The 19,320-nt window shown below is 38.3% G+C and overlaps 1 protein-coding gene across 1 annotated transcript in view; it reads right to left on the bottom strand.

Moving 5' to 3' along the window:
- The window catches only part of LOC145994327 (uncharacterized), a 43,622-nt gene extending 41,562 nt beyond the window's left edge, over window positions 1-2,060 (bottom strand). The window contains exon 1 of the mRNA XM_083130435.1: window positions 2,008-2,060. The gene's annotated coding sequence lies outside the window, so the exon portion shown is untranslated. The remainder of the gene's footprint in view (window positions 1-2,007) is intronic.
- Between the last annotated feature and the right edge of the window lie 17,260 nt (window positions 2,061-19,320).

The raw sequence follows: 19,320 nt of genomic DNA, 5'->3' as shown, positions 1-19,320 counted from the left end.
CCACACTGACTGTAACCATTACATATCAATCATGTGTATGTTTGTAATGTACCTGTTTGTTTTCCTATGTAACTTGACTTTTGCCTCATCCTGTAGTGAGTTAATGTATTATCAATCACTCTAGTCCTATCCCTACACCCTGTTTTCTCATTGACGTAGTAATGGCCAGTGGCGTAGCGTTATAGTACGCCCGTACGCCCGGCGTTCCCAGATTTAAAATTTCAAAAATGCTTAAATGCTGTGATTATAAAGTAAAACGTGACTAATTTCATATATGTTTGACCTTCATGGCATTATAATGGCTATTTTTCGCGATCCGCTTGCAACGCTCCACTCTCAACACTCGTTCTAGCATCTCTTTTCAATGCCTTTCCCGGCCGGACGCCGAGCAGGTTCGGCGTACAGGACTCCTATATTCCTTGCTGCCTTTATGGATGGAAAGCTTCCATTTCTACAGCACGCGCGTAAATGGGCTCTCTTACGCCGGCGTACGAGAGGTCTACCGTGATTGGTTCATGTGACCCTTCCTGCCTTCTGAAGCAGACCACAGCGGCAGAATTCCTACCCGGTTCTTCGCTCTTCGCGCTCATGCAACTCGTGCTGTGTGATGCTACAATACGCAATATTGACTGACGTAACTTTACCAATCTCAAATATACTGCTTCTTAATGGTCACTGCATTGTATAATTTATCGCACGAACAGCGATGTGTATTAAAAACTAAAAGATCAACACAGTTTTTGTCAAATAAGTTGGTGAAGTCCTCGTGATAGAAATTCAGCCTGTGGCCGCTCTACCACTTAACCCGCAAAACTATTATTTTCTTATTGTATTTTTTCGTTATTATCTAACTACTTAATATTGTGTGAATGGAAATGTTTAGCATTCATTTGAAAACTCTTAACATCGAATGGTCTCTGGAGAAAATTATTTTAAAATGTTTATCAGCATTCTCAAGATGTAATAAACAGTGGTTTGAATTACTAATCGGCACTGTTACGTCAGTAGAGTGTACGATATTTGAATCATCAACTCTGCTTTTCACAGTGCGCCAAGACGACAGAGGTCCCTGGTTCGAATCCCGGCCTGAGCACTGGTGTTCTTTGTCAGTGTCTCTTCATCAATACCATCACTCATATTCATATTCGCAATTAACCAAAAGTGGTAGAAAAGCGAAGTAAAATAAACCAAATCAATCAGTAGTTGGATCGCCCACAACAATGACGTCTACTGTTGTGCAGAGGCGCTTGTGATTCAGGTAGGTTTTTAATGACTTGCGTCATGCAGAAAGATATAAAAAAAGGTATAGAACACCAGAGTTCAAAACATCTGTGGCATAGTGAGGCATCTAATTTTCTAGCTAAAACATGCAATGATGATGTTTTATTGAAAACCCAGCTTACTTCAGGCAAATAATACCCGTGGCGACTAATACCATAAGTAAATTATTAAGCAAGAAAGGGCCGACTCTTCCTTCGGACTTGGCGTTCCCACCCGAAATGTCCATGCTACGCCACTGGTAATGGCCAAATATGCATACATGTGCCCTAACAAAGTACTTTAAGTAGTTGTTCATAACATGAATTTCTATCAGGAACACATATCCTTTACTAGAAATGATCTAGATTCGAGTCCAGGCTTGGGTGTTCCTTTGTGAATGTCCCTTTATCAGTATCAACCTAATCGTCTCGATTAGCGCGAACACACAGAAAAGCGACGTAAAATAATAATACACATACAAATCGATAGTATCGAGTTCGAATCTTCCTCGATTGCGTGATGGTTAATCGAAGAGGCCCGGGTTCGATTCCCGATGGAGTTACGTGGTGGTTCGAAACCCGCTGTAGATCTAGTCCCGATTATCTTGTGCATGAATAAAGTGGAGTTAAGCCTTGATCAACTTTCAGTTTGTATCTTACTGTATTCATATACCCCTAAAATATTGACGAAAAATAATAAACAAAATTTTCAATTATTTTAGACCGGATTATCGATTGATATACGTACTATATAGATCAGCTCATCAGGGATCACTTTCGTAAACCAGAAGACACGGCGAATGACCGAGCGTCATCTGCACGAGCTACCAAGTCAGCTAGATAAAACACTTACCTGTTTTGCTGCTAGAGGTCACTGGCTGCGAGACAGAAGAATCCTGCGGAGCTAGTTGCCATCTCTTTTATAGCTTCCTTGCTTCGAGAAGGCAATTGCCTGGCCAATCGTGTTTGGGTTCCAGCGAAGAAACGGAGGAAAAAAGACCTTGTTTTCATTTCCAACAAAAGCCATTTAGCATTCTTGGTAACAAGAAACTGAAGAAGATGAAATTTGTGTTTTTCTTAATGACAGATTGCATACTTTAATTTAGACAATTAGTGTGTTTGTTTTTCTCTTGTTGTTAGTTCCCTTGTGAAAATAAATTATCGCTTTTTCTTCTTCTGTCTTATCTTCTGGCTATCATTCGTCTGTCTTTATCTTCTCTCTCTCGCTCTCTGTGTTTACTTATTTGTGCCTTATTTCTCTGTTTCGCCTTTTGTTTTATCTCGTCTTTCTTTTTCTTTATTTATCTTTACTTTCTTTCTTATCTGCCTCTTTCTCTCTTCCTTCCATTTCTTTCCGTATTATCTCTATATCTATCTTTCATTCTTTCTGCCCTTCTATACTCTAAGTTTCTGCTTTTATCTTTACCCCCCTCTCTTCCTATCTTTTATTTTCGTATTATCTCTGTCTACCTTCTTTCTTTCTCCATTTATCTTTATCTCTCTCTCGTTACTTTTTTCCTATATCATCCCTCTTCGTTTATTTCCTTCTTTCTCCCTTTATGTCTTATCTACTTATATCTTTTTCACACTCTTTCTATCTGCCTTTATTTATTTATTTAACAAGAATTCTAAATACAGCGTTAGCCATTTTACATTGGAATGTATAACCTATGTAACCTGACTCTTGTCTCATCCTGTATTGTTCTGTCATATTCAGCATATTCTCAAGTTTTCACGGTACAAAGCTCTTATTGTTCACACAAAGCGACAAGCGACACGTGTCGTGTGACTATTATTTCTGTATCATTTCTTCTTATTTCTGCCTTGTATCCACCTTTGTATCTTCTCCAATGAATCTCTTTTTCTGTCTCTATCTCAATATATCAATTCCTTGTTTATTTTTCTCTCTCATTTCCTATTCTTGTCTTTCTTCATTTCTCTCTCCTCTGGAGCCTCGATATTCCTGTCAGTAGACGGACATGTATCATTTTTTTTGTTGTTGTTACATGACCACTTTAACATTCAGTCTTATTGACATGATTAACCCTAGAGGAAGAAAATCGATTCCTCCCCTCCCCTTAAACTCCAGAAATCAGTTGTCCACGGGTGGTATTTGCCAGGTGGATGAAGAAGAATTCTTCCCTTATGAATATTGCATTCTACTATTTCTGGTTACAAATATTTATTCACAGAAGCAACGATGGTCCAGTCTGCAATCGGTCTGACTACCATACAGGAGAGGGGAGGTATCGCAGGTTCGACAATGTACAAAGTGCAATATTGAATCTCATTTACAAAAACGGTACACCACCATTCTTGTTTTCGTGAGCACAGGCGTATTTCTATCGTCACCTCTATGTGCTGACGCTAGAATGAGAAGTAACCTAAACATGAAGCCAGTAACCGCGTGGGATGTTGAACAACTGAATTGTTTTCATGTATAGTAAAGGAATGAGAAAATATAGACATATGAAGAAAAACTTTCAAATTTATATTTGAAAATACTCTTGTTTAAAGATAGATGTGATTATAAATTGCAACCATGTGCACTGTGACAGGCATGTATTTAGAAATTTATTTCGGGGGGGGGGTCCGAACCAAGTGTCTCAGAAATAATAATAATAGTGTTAACATTTAAATTACAATGATTATTATAATTATATTAAATTAAAATAATATTAATTAAAATATATAAATGTATATTATATATCGTAGATATAAAAGCATGTATTCATTATCTAGCATACTTGTAGTTATGATCGCTTAAGTTTTGCATGAAAGCAACTGTCCTGAAAGCAAATCAGTGCCAAATAATATAATATAATAATATTTATTAAATAACAAAAACGAATATTAGATCCAGTTGACCAAAATTAAAGTTTCATATTAATATCTTTGGTACTGTCATTCATAGTTCGGTGGAAATAAATAACGTCGATTATACGGCAAATGCTAAACAAGAATATTTTCATTATTTAATTTTAGTACTTGGTAAGCCTTTGGGAGGGGGGTCCAGACCCTTGGCCCCCGCCCTTAAATATGTCCTTGCTAGTCCGGTAGAATAGTATTGTCTCGAGTCTCCCAATAAAATAATTATGCAACAAAAGAGTCATGTACTACGTTAGCTCTTGTGTAGACAGACACACATCAAATTAATGTTAAATAAAGCAATTATAAAAACCAAATATTTACTGCCTTCAAATAAGTTCGGTGGAAATAAATATCACTCGATTGTACAAAAAATGTTAAACAACGTATATTTTCCATATTTAATTTTTGTAATTGGTAAGTCTAAATACGTCCTTGCACTGTGAGTATATTTCTAAAAACCGAATCATTAAATTAATTACTTTTTAATAGCTGTTAATACTTTAAAAACGGTTATGGGCAATATATTTTACGGAAGTTAGATGATAGCGGAAATTGACGGTGTTCGACTGTCGTTTTACCTGTCAACCTTTCATGTGTGTGCGTGTGAGAAGGGGGGAGGGCTCTTGCTCATCGTGAAATAGTTTTAGCCCATTCAAACAGCCTACATCAGGAATTTTCAAAAATCGTGCATTGCATGGCAAGAATCACACACACAGGGGGAAAAAGATACAAATAGAAGTTAGAACGAAAGAGAGGTGAGGGAGAAGGGAAGATAGAAAACGACAGAGGAAGACAGAAAGTAACAAGAGGGGGAGAAAGATAGAAAGTTAAAAATTAAAGTGAAGAACAGAGGAAGAAGGAGAAGAGAAGGTGACATAAAGCTGTAGAGAACACAAGAGAGGGTCTCCCAGATGGCGCAGTGGTAGCGTCGTCGCCTTGTAAACAAGGGGTCCCGGGTTCGGTACCCCGTGGGCACAGTGGTTCGGATCCCACTTTTAACTTTAAACAGTAGGTCCAGTCCCGATTAGCCTTACTGTGCATAAAGTGGACTTAAAACACCAACTCAAACACAAGAGAGAATGGGAGAACAGAGCCAAGCTGTGTTCCAAGAAAACCTTTAATGGAATAGTTACATAAAGACTTGTGGTAGCAGGTTGGCTTAAAAACTATCACTTCTTTTTCTCTTGGAACACACATAACTTCCCCCACTCCTTCCTTGCTCTTCTTGCCTTGACCTTGAACATATATTCGCAAACTAACTAAACATTTGTGTAATGTAAAGACTATAATTTTTAAAATTATGCACAGCTTGCGAATATTGAAACGTCTGGCTCTCACGAACAATTAGCAGCTGCTCGCATATCCTGAAGTTAAAGTTTGTTACGTTTTCTGAGTTTGTGTACTAGGTCGCCCTTGCGCAAAATAAGTTTCCACGTGGCTAGCAGAACAATGTGAGCGTTCTTGTGTCTGTTTCTGTTGTTATTGTTTATTATAATTATATCAGGTTATACATGTTATGAACCTAATAATCACCAAATATAATTTTCTTGGAAGTTGGTGTTTCGTAACATGTTTCAACGACTGAATTTTCGTACAAGCTGTAAGTTAGCTACCCTACTAAAGCAAAGTGTTCTGATTTTCTTTTACTGATATTACACTCATTTCCAAATATGTGCTTTTTAAATATGTGTTTATTTTTTAACTTACGGCAAGCAACCTAACCACTCTGACTGAGAGTTCGCAAGTGTTAGATGGACCTATTTTCTTTCTTGGACGCCGCGGAAGGATCTTGAAGCACTAAGGGCGCCTTGAAATGAAAACGTTTGGGAACCCCTGTACTAGAGATTATGAAATTTTTATAAAGATAACTCATTGTTTTTGCAGGGACTCGCACATTTACACATTGGACAAGTCAGGACAGGTCATGTGTAAGAATATTTGCGACCAGTTCAAGGCTTATTCCACATAATGTTTCAAAAATTTTGCAAGTTTTTAAGTTCACGTTATGTTCGGACAAGCTAATCGGGACTTGATCTGCAATTTAAAGTAGGATCCGTACCAGTGCACAATGTGCCTCCACCAGTAATCCAACCCGAGGCCTACTGATTACAATGCGATGGCAGTAGCCTCTGCCCAATGGAAGATGACCTACAGAGTGTTTCAAATGTCACTCTACCCTAACTTTGATCGGTCTATAACACACAAAACTTACCCATATATAAGGAGAGGTGTTAACGGCTTCAAACCTCTCCCACTAGTTTCGTAAACATTTTTACATTTTTCACTAATACTTATAATATTAAAAAAAAATCTCAAAATTGATCAAAACAAAACATTGGTTCAAAAGATTTTGAAAATTTTATTAATATTAGATATACCCTACACACACAATAGTAAGTGTTCAAAAATAAAAGCCTAACTAACTGTAAGAAAGCTAAATGTAAAAATAATATTGTTATAGTTAATATAATTAATGTGAAGTCAATATTTACACAGTTTTTGGTAGAGAAAATTTTATTGGCCATAATTTAAAATTGTGTATTAATAATAAATAAATATAGTAACAAACTATAACCATTAATATTGTATCATCCATTAGCTTCTGTGTTGAATTCACCCATTATTTCTGTATATGCACAATCATGATACGAGATACTAGCCTTGCACTGGGTATTCAGCGTTTCGGTGCAAGGGGAACTGAATTATATTCTCACTCAGGAATCTCTAGCTACTGCTCTGCGTATTTGTTTTCGTATGCGTTTTGATAAGAGTGTAATTAAACAAAGCCACACGTATGTTGAATATGTTGGAATTTTTTGTTTTATCTTGCACATAGTTTTGAGAGTTTATCAAGTTTGTTACTTTTTGAAGCAAAATATAATCTTTTTTTTTTAAAAAAAAAATGGAAACTGATTTGTGTAATTTTTCAGACTCCTCAACTAACCCGTAGTAATCACCATAATGTGAGTGAAATCAAGGTCACTGAGGGAGGGGGCGGGAATGTCTTGTCCTTGAACTTAACTGACTGCAAGTAAGGACTAAAAACGTAATATTTTTTTTCTTATATGTCGTTCAATTTATACCGAAATATGCATTATACATGCAATAGTTGAGGTGACATTTCATTGAAAAAGTTTATATCGTCTGTTGGGGGAGAGTATGAGGCACAGTAATAGGAACGAACTGTCAGACTGGAAGAATAACATTCTAAGTCTAGACTAGTGCGTATATATAAACGTAGATGAATGTTTGAGTTCGTTTTTTAAAATACACTTTATGCATCCAAAGGCTAATCTGGATTGAACCTGCAGTTTAAAGTGGGATCCGAACCACTATGCGCCTCCACCGTGTATCGAACCCGAGGACCCCTTCATTACAAGCCGACACGTTACCACTGCGCCATCGGGAAGGCTCTGAACTTAGAAGAATATCTGCTGTAAATTTTTAACAAAAAATGTAGTTGAGTATTGGAGCATGAAATATTGTAAGTATTGTTGATGAAACATTTTCAGTAAAAATGGATAACTTTATGTATTGAGTCTACTTTGTGTATCAATTTCATTTTCGTATTCTGTATGCTAGCAATGGTATTGTTTTCATAATTGTTATTCGTGTTCATTTTAGTTCATATTTGCATGCACGTTTTGCTGTTTTTAGTGCACATAAGTCCTAAGTCTAAACCACCACATTCCCACAGGGCTCGACACTATAGGTAAGTAAACTAATGTTATCAACTAGCAGAATTATCAGTTTTACCTTGACCATTTGACACATTGTTAAAACGACCGTATGAAAGAGATTACTAATGTTCTGTCAAAGAACGTGTGCATGACAAGGAGTTCTCCGTTAAAAGGACATTGACTCGCTGACCATTAGGTAAAAGCCAAGTCCAAGGTAGCACACTAGGTGTCGCAACGTAGGAGTTCGAAATGTTAACATTTGCTTTTTTTTTCTTCTCTTTTTCGTGGCTGTGCTCGAACGAATGCTGAATTATAAGTAACACGCATAGGTGCAGCGAGTATTTTTTTTCTTTAGGAAGGCTACATGGCCATGCTAAGGGAGACAAAACAAAAGGGGGGGGGGCGCAGCCCTTATTGAATGTCTGTATATTACACAATTGAATGTTTCATGCAAGTAACTCATTTGCATTTCAATCTCTGAATCATTCATTACGGTAAGGTGATGTTCTTGTAGGTCACCTTTTCAATATCGTTCCAGAAAAGTGATAAGAGACTCAAGCAAGCATACAGGCAAGGCTGAAGAATTTACTACAAAACCGTCCAGATATTGGCCTACGCAGATGATAAATATCTACAACTATTTTTCTACGTTGATAGCTACATCCAAACTTCTCAAGAAATAACAAATTAACGGTTCTTTCGGTTGAGGAAAATTGTTCAGTCCGGTTGTACTTCACACGCGTGCAGATCCGAAGAGAGTCATTGACATTGAAAAGTGTGGCAAATCATGAATTGGCAAATCGCCAGAACAATCTGCGTTAAGCCACTAAACACTCGCTTGTATTCTTAATACTATGAAAAGCACAATTTCAATAACTGATGCCACATAACGGAGTTTCCTTCAACAGCTCGGAGAAATTGATTTTTTTTTTCTGAAACGAAACTTACATACAAATTTTCTAAATTGAACGAAAGGTATTTCGAAATTACCTGGTTGAACATTTTTATAGTAACAGACGTACGCAATGTGCCAGGAGAATGAGAAGCGTGATTTTAGGAAGCTCCTCAAAACACATTTTACTTCTTCATAAAGTTTTCCGATAGCAGAGGACAAGCAAGGTAACAATAAGATCTTCCCAATGGCATAGTTGTAACGTCGTCGCCTTGTAATTAACGGGTTCCGAGTTAGATATCTAATGGAGGCACATGGTAGTTCGGATCCCACTTTAAACTGTGGACAAGAGCAACTATTTTGGGGCAACTTTCTTTGAACGGCAGGATCTTGCATCAAAGGTTTCAGGAAGTTACTTACCTCCTCGCCAACATTTGTGGTTAAAATTTGCCTTCCTTCCCCGTCCCTGCCCCACTGGCCCTATCTAAACATGACTTGGCTGTTGAAAGTACGAAGGTGTGTGGGTTATCTTGAGGAGTTGTCAGAGTAACGTGATCGCTGGAACGAAAGAGCAAGTACAAGTGCATAAGATAAAAGCAGTTCCAGTTAAAGCTGGTACAGCTTCTGAAATCTTCACGTCCAGACGATTTGGAGCAAGCCATCTGGACGCTGGCAGATGTCGCAATAAAGTACCTTAATTCTGTTATTGTGCACGAACAACAGACCGAGGCGACACGATGCACGTCATTGAGAAATTGACTCAGTCCGAGCGACACAAAAGCAACAGGCGGCGTGTGCAGCTTACAAGGTGCGAAATCACTGCGGATTGGTGGGGGAAGGAGCAGACGCACACCCTTTATGTATATACACTATATATTATAAAGTGCGTGCGTATGTGTCATTAAATACAGAGTGAGTCAAAATTATGTTACCATACAAATGGGATAAATATTTTTTTATTAAGCATACACCAAACATGTATGATATCGAACATTTGTCATCAGTTTATGCTTGTGTATGTTTATTGTGTATTAGCTGTTAGCTGTTATTGTTTATCTCTTAAACTTGACTCACCATGTTTGTCTTGTTTTATGATGTGATATCATTCATTCCCCGCGAAATGTCGATATGGGCTTTACATGCTACTGGTAATCGTTGGTTTTTATTTGTTGAACATGATGGCGAACAGGTTGAGAACGTCATGTAAATGATTTATCACATTTGATGACCTAGTATATTTCTACCATTTGACTCACCCTGTATATGTCGAATATTAAATAATTAAATTATACCTATTATAAAATATACGAGTACAATACGAGTAAAAGATATAGTACAATATATTATACCCATTGTCCCTCATTCAAAATTCGATTGCAAATTGAAGATTTTAACATACTACTAATGCAATGAACAATGATTTACTTGACTAGGGGAGTGGCAAAAAAAAGAAACATTAAGAAGATGATAGTTTCCTGTATAAAATTCACATCTAAATGCTAATACGTGTTTTATTTATATATTGATATACTTTGCGGTATCTGACAAAAGGCGATGAGAAATGGAGAAGAAATAACAAGTCGAACTAATTTCTGTGTTCTGGGGATTGCTGGGTTCAGTGTCCTTAGAGATGAGGTTCTTTGTTGTTCGCTCTTTCTTTGTGTTTTCGATATTAATGCCAGTAAAGTATATTCGACTTCAAACTAATTGTTTATCTCTCCTACCTGGGTAAGTTTGATGGTGGGGGGGGGGGGTTTAGAGCAAGATCGTTGTGGAGGGAATTCCCCCCTGTCCCCCCAGGATTTCGCACCCTGGTCGGAAAGCTCTCTAAATTGTCCTCACGGTGCTGGGTCAACACCGAAAGTTTTGGAGCTCTAGTCTAACGAAGGATCAAAATTCCACTTGCATTGCAGAAAGGCGAGAATCCTAATCAGATAGATAGACGGGAGCATCTTAAGCCCCTATCACACGGAACTGGATTTCTAGTAGGAATGCCCTAGTTGGCGCTGAACTAACTTTCTAGGTAGCAATCATGGCTGCCTGGCTGACTGCTTGACTGGTTTGGAGGAATAGGACATGTTCTAATTGCTACTTGCTTTCCTCGACTGAATTCTGTGGAACAGCCAATCAGAGCAAAGTTTCGCCATGTGAAGATAATCTGTGAGTGTGCAAATGAGCGTTTCTGTCTGTGCTTTCCGAGTGTTACTCCAGCAATGTATAACGTATACAGCATGAAAGGCGCGTTGAGTTACACCATCTATGCTGAGTGCAAGGTGTTTACATTTGAAACAACTAAAATATTCTTCCATACGTGTACAGTAAACGTTGTAAATTATGTGTTTAAGCAGCGTCATTGTTTTGTACCTAATAAAGTTTTATTGAAACGTTATTCCTCTCGGTTGAATAGTTATCGGCTTTTGAAAATGTGAAGTGATACATTGTTTACATCTCACGCGGCCGCCATTACAACTTCACTCGTATGGGAACAAAAGTCTATCGACAAGTACGCTGATAAGTATCGTGTGAGGCGAAAACTAGCAAATTGGTAGCCAGTCCAGCTCCAACTAGGGCATACCTACTGGAAATCCAGTTCCATATGAAGGGGTTTAGCTGGAACATCAATATATAGGCTATATATATTTACCTATTTTTTCTGTTATTTACTTTGAGCTCAGAGAGAAATTGGTCGTCTCATATATTTGAGATAAGGGTTTCTTGATAGCCCTTCTCCTGTCCCGGAAAAAAATCTAATTTTGAAGTAGATCTAATTATCAGGTAAAATATCTCAAAATGTGAAAATAGTAAGCTCTAAAAAATCTTTCCATCTCGCCTCCTCTCAACTAAACTCCGTACCAGATAACTGTAGACCAGCCGAACGAGAACAAGTCTCTGCGCAAGTAGTGACGCGAGACGGCTCCACCAATGAAAGTGAGAGAAACGGGATTGTGTAATGGGCGGCGGGAGTTACCCGATTTCACCGTTCTCTCCGTAAGCGTTGCAAACTTTTGAAAAGGATAATACCGAACGCACATGGCAAACGGACCATGTCTCCAGGTCCGTAAGATTGGTTTAAGAATTTCTTAGGGAAATATTAGGGATAAAACTGCAAGAGCAAATTTTGACAAGCCGTGCATTTAGCGTACAGTCCGTACACGTACGGCCAGGACCGTACGGTTGGCAACGCTGCGCTTTCACCACTCGATTTTCCTCCTCCTCCTCTGCCGATATGCGCGGCCCTGCTTTACAGTTAGCTGGGACAAGGGTATACAGTTTCTTCAATCCGAACACTGTCCACGGGAAAGGTTAAACAACTCTTTCCATTTTGCATGTGGATTCAGAACTGCGCAACATCACAAAAACAAATATCGCGAAACTAGTTCCAACGTTTACTTTTTCTTGTTTGTTTTGTTTTTATTTTTACATGGGCAGGTTTTTCCATGTTCACTCGTATACACGTCATCTGACACGACGCGTGTCCGTTCCCGGAACTGTAAAGGAATCTCCTATAGTCAATAACCCATTAACGATTTCATGACGTATTTTCTTGGTCCCTAAGAGCTACAAGTGTTGCGACTGTTTCAGAGTAAACACAAGTCTCAGAAGCAATATTTACTGATATATATATATATATATATATATATATATATAATGTACTCCGTGATCTATATAGGGATTATCGAGCACAGGATGAAAATAGGGTTACTGGGTTCGAATTCCGAATAAGTATCAGATGTTTATTGTGTTCTCCCTTCATTAATATATCTTTCAATTGTCGTGATAAAGCTAACAACATAGACACAGTCAGTGGCGGTGATTAAAGGGGGCGTGGGGGAAGTACCCCCCTTACTTTTTGCCAACTTTGCCCCCGCACTATGCTAAACCTTATCTACCAAAGGAAAGTAAAATGTCCTTACCCCCCTTCAGTTTTGGCATTTGCCCCCCACGTTTTGGAATGTCGCATGCGTGATTCATGATATCTGTTCTGATTCCATTCCTACTGACATGAGTGTCATGTCGGGACACACATTCCAACAGTAGAGGGAGCCGCACCATGTGAATTTTCGTCCTATCTACGCTACCTTTATGTTTTTATGAACAAAAGTAATTCAGAAACATTGGGAACACCTTAGGGAACAATGTAGTTTATTTTCAATTTTTTAATAAAATATTCGCAGTTGAATAATTGAATAATAATTATATATATATATATACAGGGTGACTGGTAATTAGATGTATTCCCTGAAAGGGGTTAAAGTAGAGACAATTTGCAATAAATTTGACCATATGATACCCCGTCCGAAAATTAGTAGTTTTCGAGATAATCGAATTTCAATTGTTTTTTTTAAAAATGACAATTTTCCACATAAAAAGATGAATGGAGAAAAAACTGCTCATTGTATGGAACATATTTCAGCGTTTTCTGATAGCTAACAAATAAATGGTTTGTTGAAAAAAAAGTTTTTCCCAAATAACAATCACATGTAAGTAACGGGTGGGTCTAAACTTACAAGTGATGATAAAAAAATGCACTCATAGTTTACTTGGCAACGTATTAATAACAAAAATGGTATGACACGAAGCGTACAAATTACTTAAATTACTTCCTTGTGACATCTGCTATCCAATAAGGTACAAATGTTGCTAACATACACATTTGTGTACAAGAAATAATACTTCATTCATCTCCATGTGTATGGAATCAATGAACAATACAATTAAAGAACATTACACATTTTCTCCTCTTTTTCGTGGCAGTGCTCGAACGAATGTTGAATTATAAGTAACACGCATAGGTGCAGCGAGTATTATTTTCTTTAGGAGTGCCACATGGTCATGCTAAGGGAGATAAAACAAAAGGGGGGACGCAGCCTTTATTGAATGTCTGTATATTATACAATTACATGTTTCATGCAAGTAACTCATTTGCATTTCAATCTCTGAACCATTCATTACGGTAAGGTGATGTTCTTGTAGGTCACCTTTTCATTCCAGAAAAGTGATGAGAGACTCAAGCATACAGGCAAGGCTGAAGAATTTACTACAAAACCGTCCAGATATTGGCCTACGCAGATGATAAATATCTACAACTATTTTTCTACGTTGATAGCTACATCCAAACTTCTCAAGAAATAACAAATTAACGGTTCTTTCGGTTGAGGAAAATTGTTCAGTCCGGTTCTACTTCACACGCGTGCAGATCCGAAGAGAGTCATTGACATTCAAAAGTGTGGCAAATCATGAATTGGCAAATCGCCAGAACGATCTGCGTTAAACCACTAAACACTCGCTTGTATACTTAATACTATGAAAAGCACAATTTCAATAACTGATGCCACATAACGGAGTTTCCTTCAACAGATCGGGGAAATTGATTTTTTGTTGTGTTTTTTTTTTCTGAAACGAAACTTACACATTTTCTAAATTGAACGAAAGGTGTTTCGAAAGTACTTGGTTGAACATTTTTATAGTAACAGACGTACGCAATGTGCCAGGAGAATGAGAAGCATGATGTTAGGAAACTCCCCAAGCTCGGCCATACATTCTTGTAATTTTGAACGTACAGTACATACAATTTCGAAGCACATAAAACTTTACACCTCAACTCACAGTTTTGAACTCATTTCAAACACATTTTACATCTTCATAAAGTTTTCCGATAGCAGAGGACAAGCAAGGTAACAATAAGACCTTTCCAATGGCATAGTTGTAACATTGTCGCCTTGTAATTAAGGGGTCCCGAGTTAGATATCTAATGGAGGCACATGGTGGTTCGGATCCTACTTTAAACTGTGGACAAGAGCAACTATTTTGGGGCAACTTTCTTTGAACGGCAGGATCTTGCATCAAAGGTTTCAGGAAGTTACTTACCTCCTCGCCAACATTTGTGGTTAAAATTTGCCTTCCTTCCCCGTCCCTGCCCCACTGGCCCTATCTAAACATGACTTGGCTGTTGAAAGTACGAAGGTGTGTGGGTTATCTTGAGGAGTTGTCAGAGTAACGTGATCGCTGGAACGAAAGAGCAAGTACAAGTGCATAAGATAAAAGCAGTTCCAGTTAAAGCTGGTACAGCTTCTGAAATCTTCACGTCCAGACGATTTGGAGCAAGCCATCTGGACGCTGGCAGATGTCGCAATAAAGTACCTTAATTCTGTTATTGTGCACGAACAACAGACCGAGGCGACACGATGCACGTCATTGAGAAATTGACTCAGTCCGAGCGACACAAAAGCAACAGGCGGCGTGTGCAGCTTACAAGGTGCGAAATCACTGCGGATTGGTGGGGGAAGGAGCAGACGCACACCCTTTATGTATATACACTATATATTATAAAGTGCGTGCGTATGTGTCATTAAATACAGAGTGAGTCAAAATTATGTTACCATACAAATGGGATAAATATTTTTTTATTAAGCATACACCAAACATGTATGATATCGAACATTTGTCATCAGTTTATGCTTGTGTATGTTTATTGTGTATTAGCTGTTAGCTGTTATTGTTTATCTCTTAAACTTGACTCACCATGTTTGTCTTGTTTTATGATGTGATATCATTCATTCCCCGCGAAATGTCGATATGGGCTTTACATGCTACTGGTAATCGTTGGTTTTTATTTGTTGAACATGATGGCGAACAGGTTGAGAACGTCATGTAAATGATTTATCACATTTGATGACCTAGCATATTTCTACCATTTGACTCACCCTGTATATGTCGAATATTAAATAATTAAATTATACCTATTATAAAATATACGAGTACAATACGAGTAAAAGATATAGTACAATATATTATACCCATTGTCCCTCATTCAAAATTCGATTGCAAATTGAAGATTTTAACATACTACTAATGCAATGAACAATGATTTACTTGACTAGGGGAGTGGCAAAAAAAAGAAACATTAAGAAGATGATAGTTTCCTGTATAAAATTCACATCTAAATGCTAATACGTGTTTTATTTATATATTGATATACTTTGCGGTATCTGACAAAAGGCGATGAGAAATGGAGAAGAAATAACAAGTCGAACTAATTTCTGTGTTCTGGGGATTGCTGGGTTCAGTGTCCTTAGAGATGAGGTTCTTTGTTGTTCGCTCTTTCTTTGTGTTTTCGATATTAATGCCAGTAAAGTATATTCGACTTCAAACTAATTGTTTATCTCTCCTACCTGGGTAAGTTTGATGGTGGGGGGGGGGGGTTAGAGCAAGATCGTTGTGGAGGGAATTCCCCCCTGTCCCCCCAGGATTTCGCACCCTGGTCGGAAAGCTCTCTAAATTGTCCTCACGGTGCTGGGTCAACACCGAAAGTTTTGGAGCTCTAGTCTAACGAAGGATCAAAATTCCACTTGCATTGCAGAAAGGCGAGAATCCTAATCAGATAGATAGACGGGATCATCTTAAGCCCCTATCACACGGAACTGGATTTCTAGTAGGAATGCCCTAGTTGGCGCTGAACTAACTTTCTAGGTAGCAATCATGGCTGCCTGGCTGACTGCTTGACTGGTTTGGAGGAATAGGACATGTTCTAATTGCTACTTGCTTTCCTCGACTGAATTCTGTGGAACAGCCAATCAGAGCAAAGTTTCGCCATGTGAAGATAATCTGTGAGTGTGCAAATGAGCGTTTCTGTCTGTGCTTTCCGAGTGTTACTCCAGCAATGTATAACGTATACAGCATGAAAGGCGCGTTGAGTTACACCATCTATGCTGAGTGCAAGGTGTTTACATTTGAAACAACTAAAATATTCTTCCATACGTGTACAGTAAACGTTGTAAATTATGTGTTTAAGCAGCGTCATTGTTTTGTACCTAATAAAGTTTTATTGAAACGTTATTCCTCTCGGTTGAATAGTTATCGGCTTTTGAAAATGTGAAGTGATACATTGTTTACATCTCACGCGGCCGCCATTACAACTTCACTCGTATGGGAACAAAAGTCTATCGACAAGTACGCTGATAAGTATCGTGTGAGGCGAAAACTAGCAAATTGGTAGCCAGTCCAGCTCCAACTAGGGCATACCTACTGGAAATCCAGTTCCATATGAAGGGGTTTAGCTGGAACATCAATATATAGGCTATATATATTTACCTATTTTTTCTGTTATTTACTTTGAGCTCAGAGAGAAATTGGTCGTCTCATATATTTGAGATAAGGGTTTCTTGATAGCCCTTCTCCTGTCCCGGAAAAAAATCTAATTTTGAAGTAGATCTAATTATCAGGTAAAATATCTCAAAATGTGAAAATAGTAAGCTCTAAAAAATCTTTCCATCTCGCCTCCTCTCAACTAAACTCCGTACCAGATAACTGTAGACCAGCCGAACGAGAACAAGTCTCTGCGCAAGTAGTGACGCGAGACGGCTCCACCAATGAAAGTGAGAGAAACGGGATTGTGTAATGGGCGGCGGGAGTTACCCGATTTCACCGTTCTCTCCGTAAGCGTTGCAAACTTTTGAAAAGGATAATACCGAACGCACATGGCAAACGGACCATGTCTCCAGGTCCGTAAGATTGGTTTAAGAATTTCTTAGGGAAATATTAGGGATAAAACTGCAAGAGCAAATTTTGACAAGCCGTGCATTTAGCGTACAGTCCGTACACGTACGGCCAGGACCGTACGGTTGGCAACGCTGCGCTTTCACCACTCGATTTTCCTCCTCCTCCTCTGCCGATATGCGCGGCCCTGCTTTACAGTTAGCTGGGACAAGGGTATACAGTTTCTTCAATCCGAACACTGTCCACGGGAAAGGTTAAACAACTCTTTCCATTTTGCATGTGGATTCAGAACTGCGCAACATCACAAAAAACAAATATCGCGAAACTAGTTCCAACGTTTACTTTTTCTTGTTTGTTTTGTTTTTATTTTTACATGGGCAGGTTTTTCCATGTTCACTCGTATACACGTCATCTGACACGACGCGTGTCCGTTCCCGGAACTGTAAAGGAATCTCCTATAGTCAATAACCCATTAACGATTTCATGACGTATTTTCTTGGTCCCTAAGAGCTACAAGTGTTGCGACTGTTTCAGAGTAAACACAAGTCTCAGAAGCAATATTTACTGATATATATATATATATATATATATATATATATATATAATGTACTCCGTGATCTATATAGGGATTATCGAGCACAGGATGAAAATAGGGTTACTGGGTTCGAATTCCGAATAAGTATCAGATGTTTATTGTGTTCTCCCTTCATTAATATATCTTTCAATTGTCGTGATAAAGCTAACAACATAGACACAGTCAGTGGCGGTGATTAAAGGGGGCGTGGGGGAAGTACCCCCCTTACTTTTTGCCAACTTTGCCCCCGCACTATGCTAAACCTTATCTACCAAAGGAAAGTAAAATGTCCTTACCCCCCTTCAGTTTTGGCATTTGCCCCCCACGTTTTGGAATGTCGCATGCGTGATTCATGATATCTGTTCTGATTCCATTCCTACTGACATGAGTGTCATGTCGGGACACACATTCCAACAGTAGAGGGAGCCGCACCATGTGAATTTTCGTCCTATCTACGCTACCTTTATGTTTTTATGAACAAAAGTAATTCAGAAACATTGGGAACACCTTAGGGAACAATGTAGTTTATTTTCAATTTTTTAATAAAATATTCGCAGTTGAATAATTGAATAATAATTATATATATATATACAGGGTGACTGGTAATTAGATGTATTCCCTGAAAGGGGTTAAAGTAGAGACAATTTGCAATAAATTTGACCATATGATACCCCGTCCGAAAATTAGTAGTTTTCGAGATAATCGAATTTCAATTGTTTTTTTTAAAAATGACAATTTTCCACATAAAAAGATGAATGGAGAAAAAACTGCTCATTGTATGGAACATATTTCAGCGTTTTCTGATAGCTAACAAATAAATGGTTTGTTGAAAAAAAAGTTTTTCCCAAATAACAATCACATGTAAGTAACGGGTGGGTCTAAACTTACAAGTGATGATAAAAAAATGCACTCTTAGTTTACTTGGCAACGTATTAATAACAAAAATGGTATGACACGAAGCGTACAAATTACTTAAATTACTTCCTTGTGACATCTGCTATCCAATAAGGTACAAATGTTGCTAACATACACATTTGTGTACAAGAAATAATACTTCATTCATCTCCATGTGTATGGAATCAATGAACAATACAATTAAAGAACATTACACGTCTTGCTCAAAGTGGGCACCTCCGTTACGAATGCAGACACGCAGGTTTTTACGGACATTTGGTCTCTTAACTCGTGATGTGATGGTGTCCTTGATGTGTTGACCAGCTGTTAAGATCCTCTCCCTGAGCTCTTCTTGCGAGTTTACCTGTGTCTTGTCATGTGGCTCCAAATGTAAAAGTCGCAAGGCTTCAAATCGGGGGATCGAGCCGGCCATGGAATCGGGCCGCCTCGGCCAATCCATTTCTTTGGGTAATTTTCATCCATCCACTGTCGCAAGCCCAGGCAGAAGTATGGATGGGTGTCATCAACAATCATTTGATTGAGCCATTTTTCCAGTTCCAAATCTTAAATGGCATCACTTATGAACATTTTTTGAGGAACGGGATGGCAATGTTGTTGGAGGATGTGCCTCTAGCTACAAGACGTGACATGATT

The sequence above is a fragment of the Lepisma saccharinum genome, chromosome 10 (genome assembly GCF_977018435.1).
Source record: "Lepisma saccharinum chromosome 10, izLepSacc3.1, whole genome shotgun sequence".
NCBI lineage: Eukaryota > Metazoa > Arthropoda > Insecta > Zygentoma > Lepismatidae > Lepisma > Lepisma saccharinum.
Note: the sequence above shows the minus strand (reverse complement) of the source record. Positions and strands in the feature narration are given on the sequence as shown.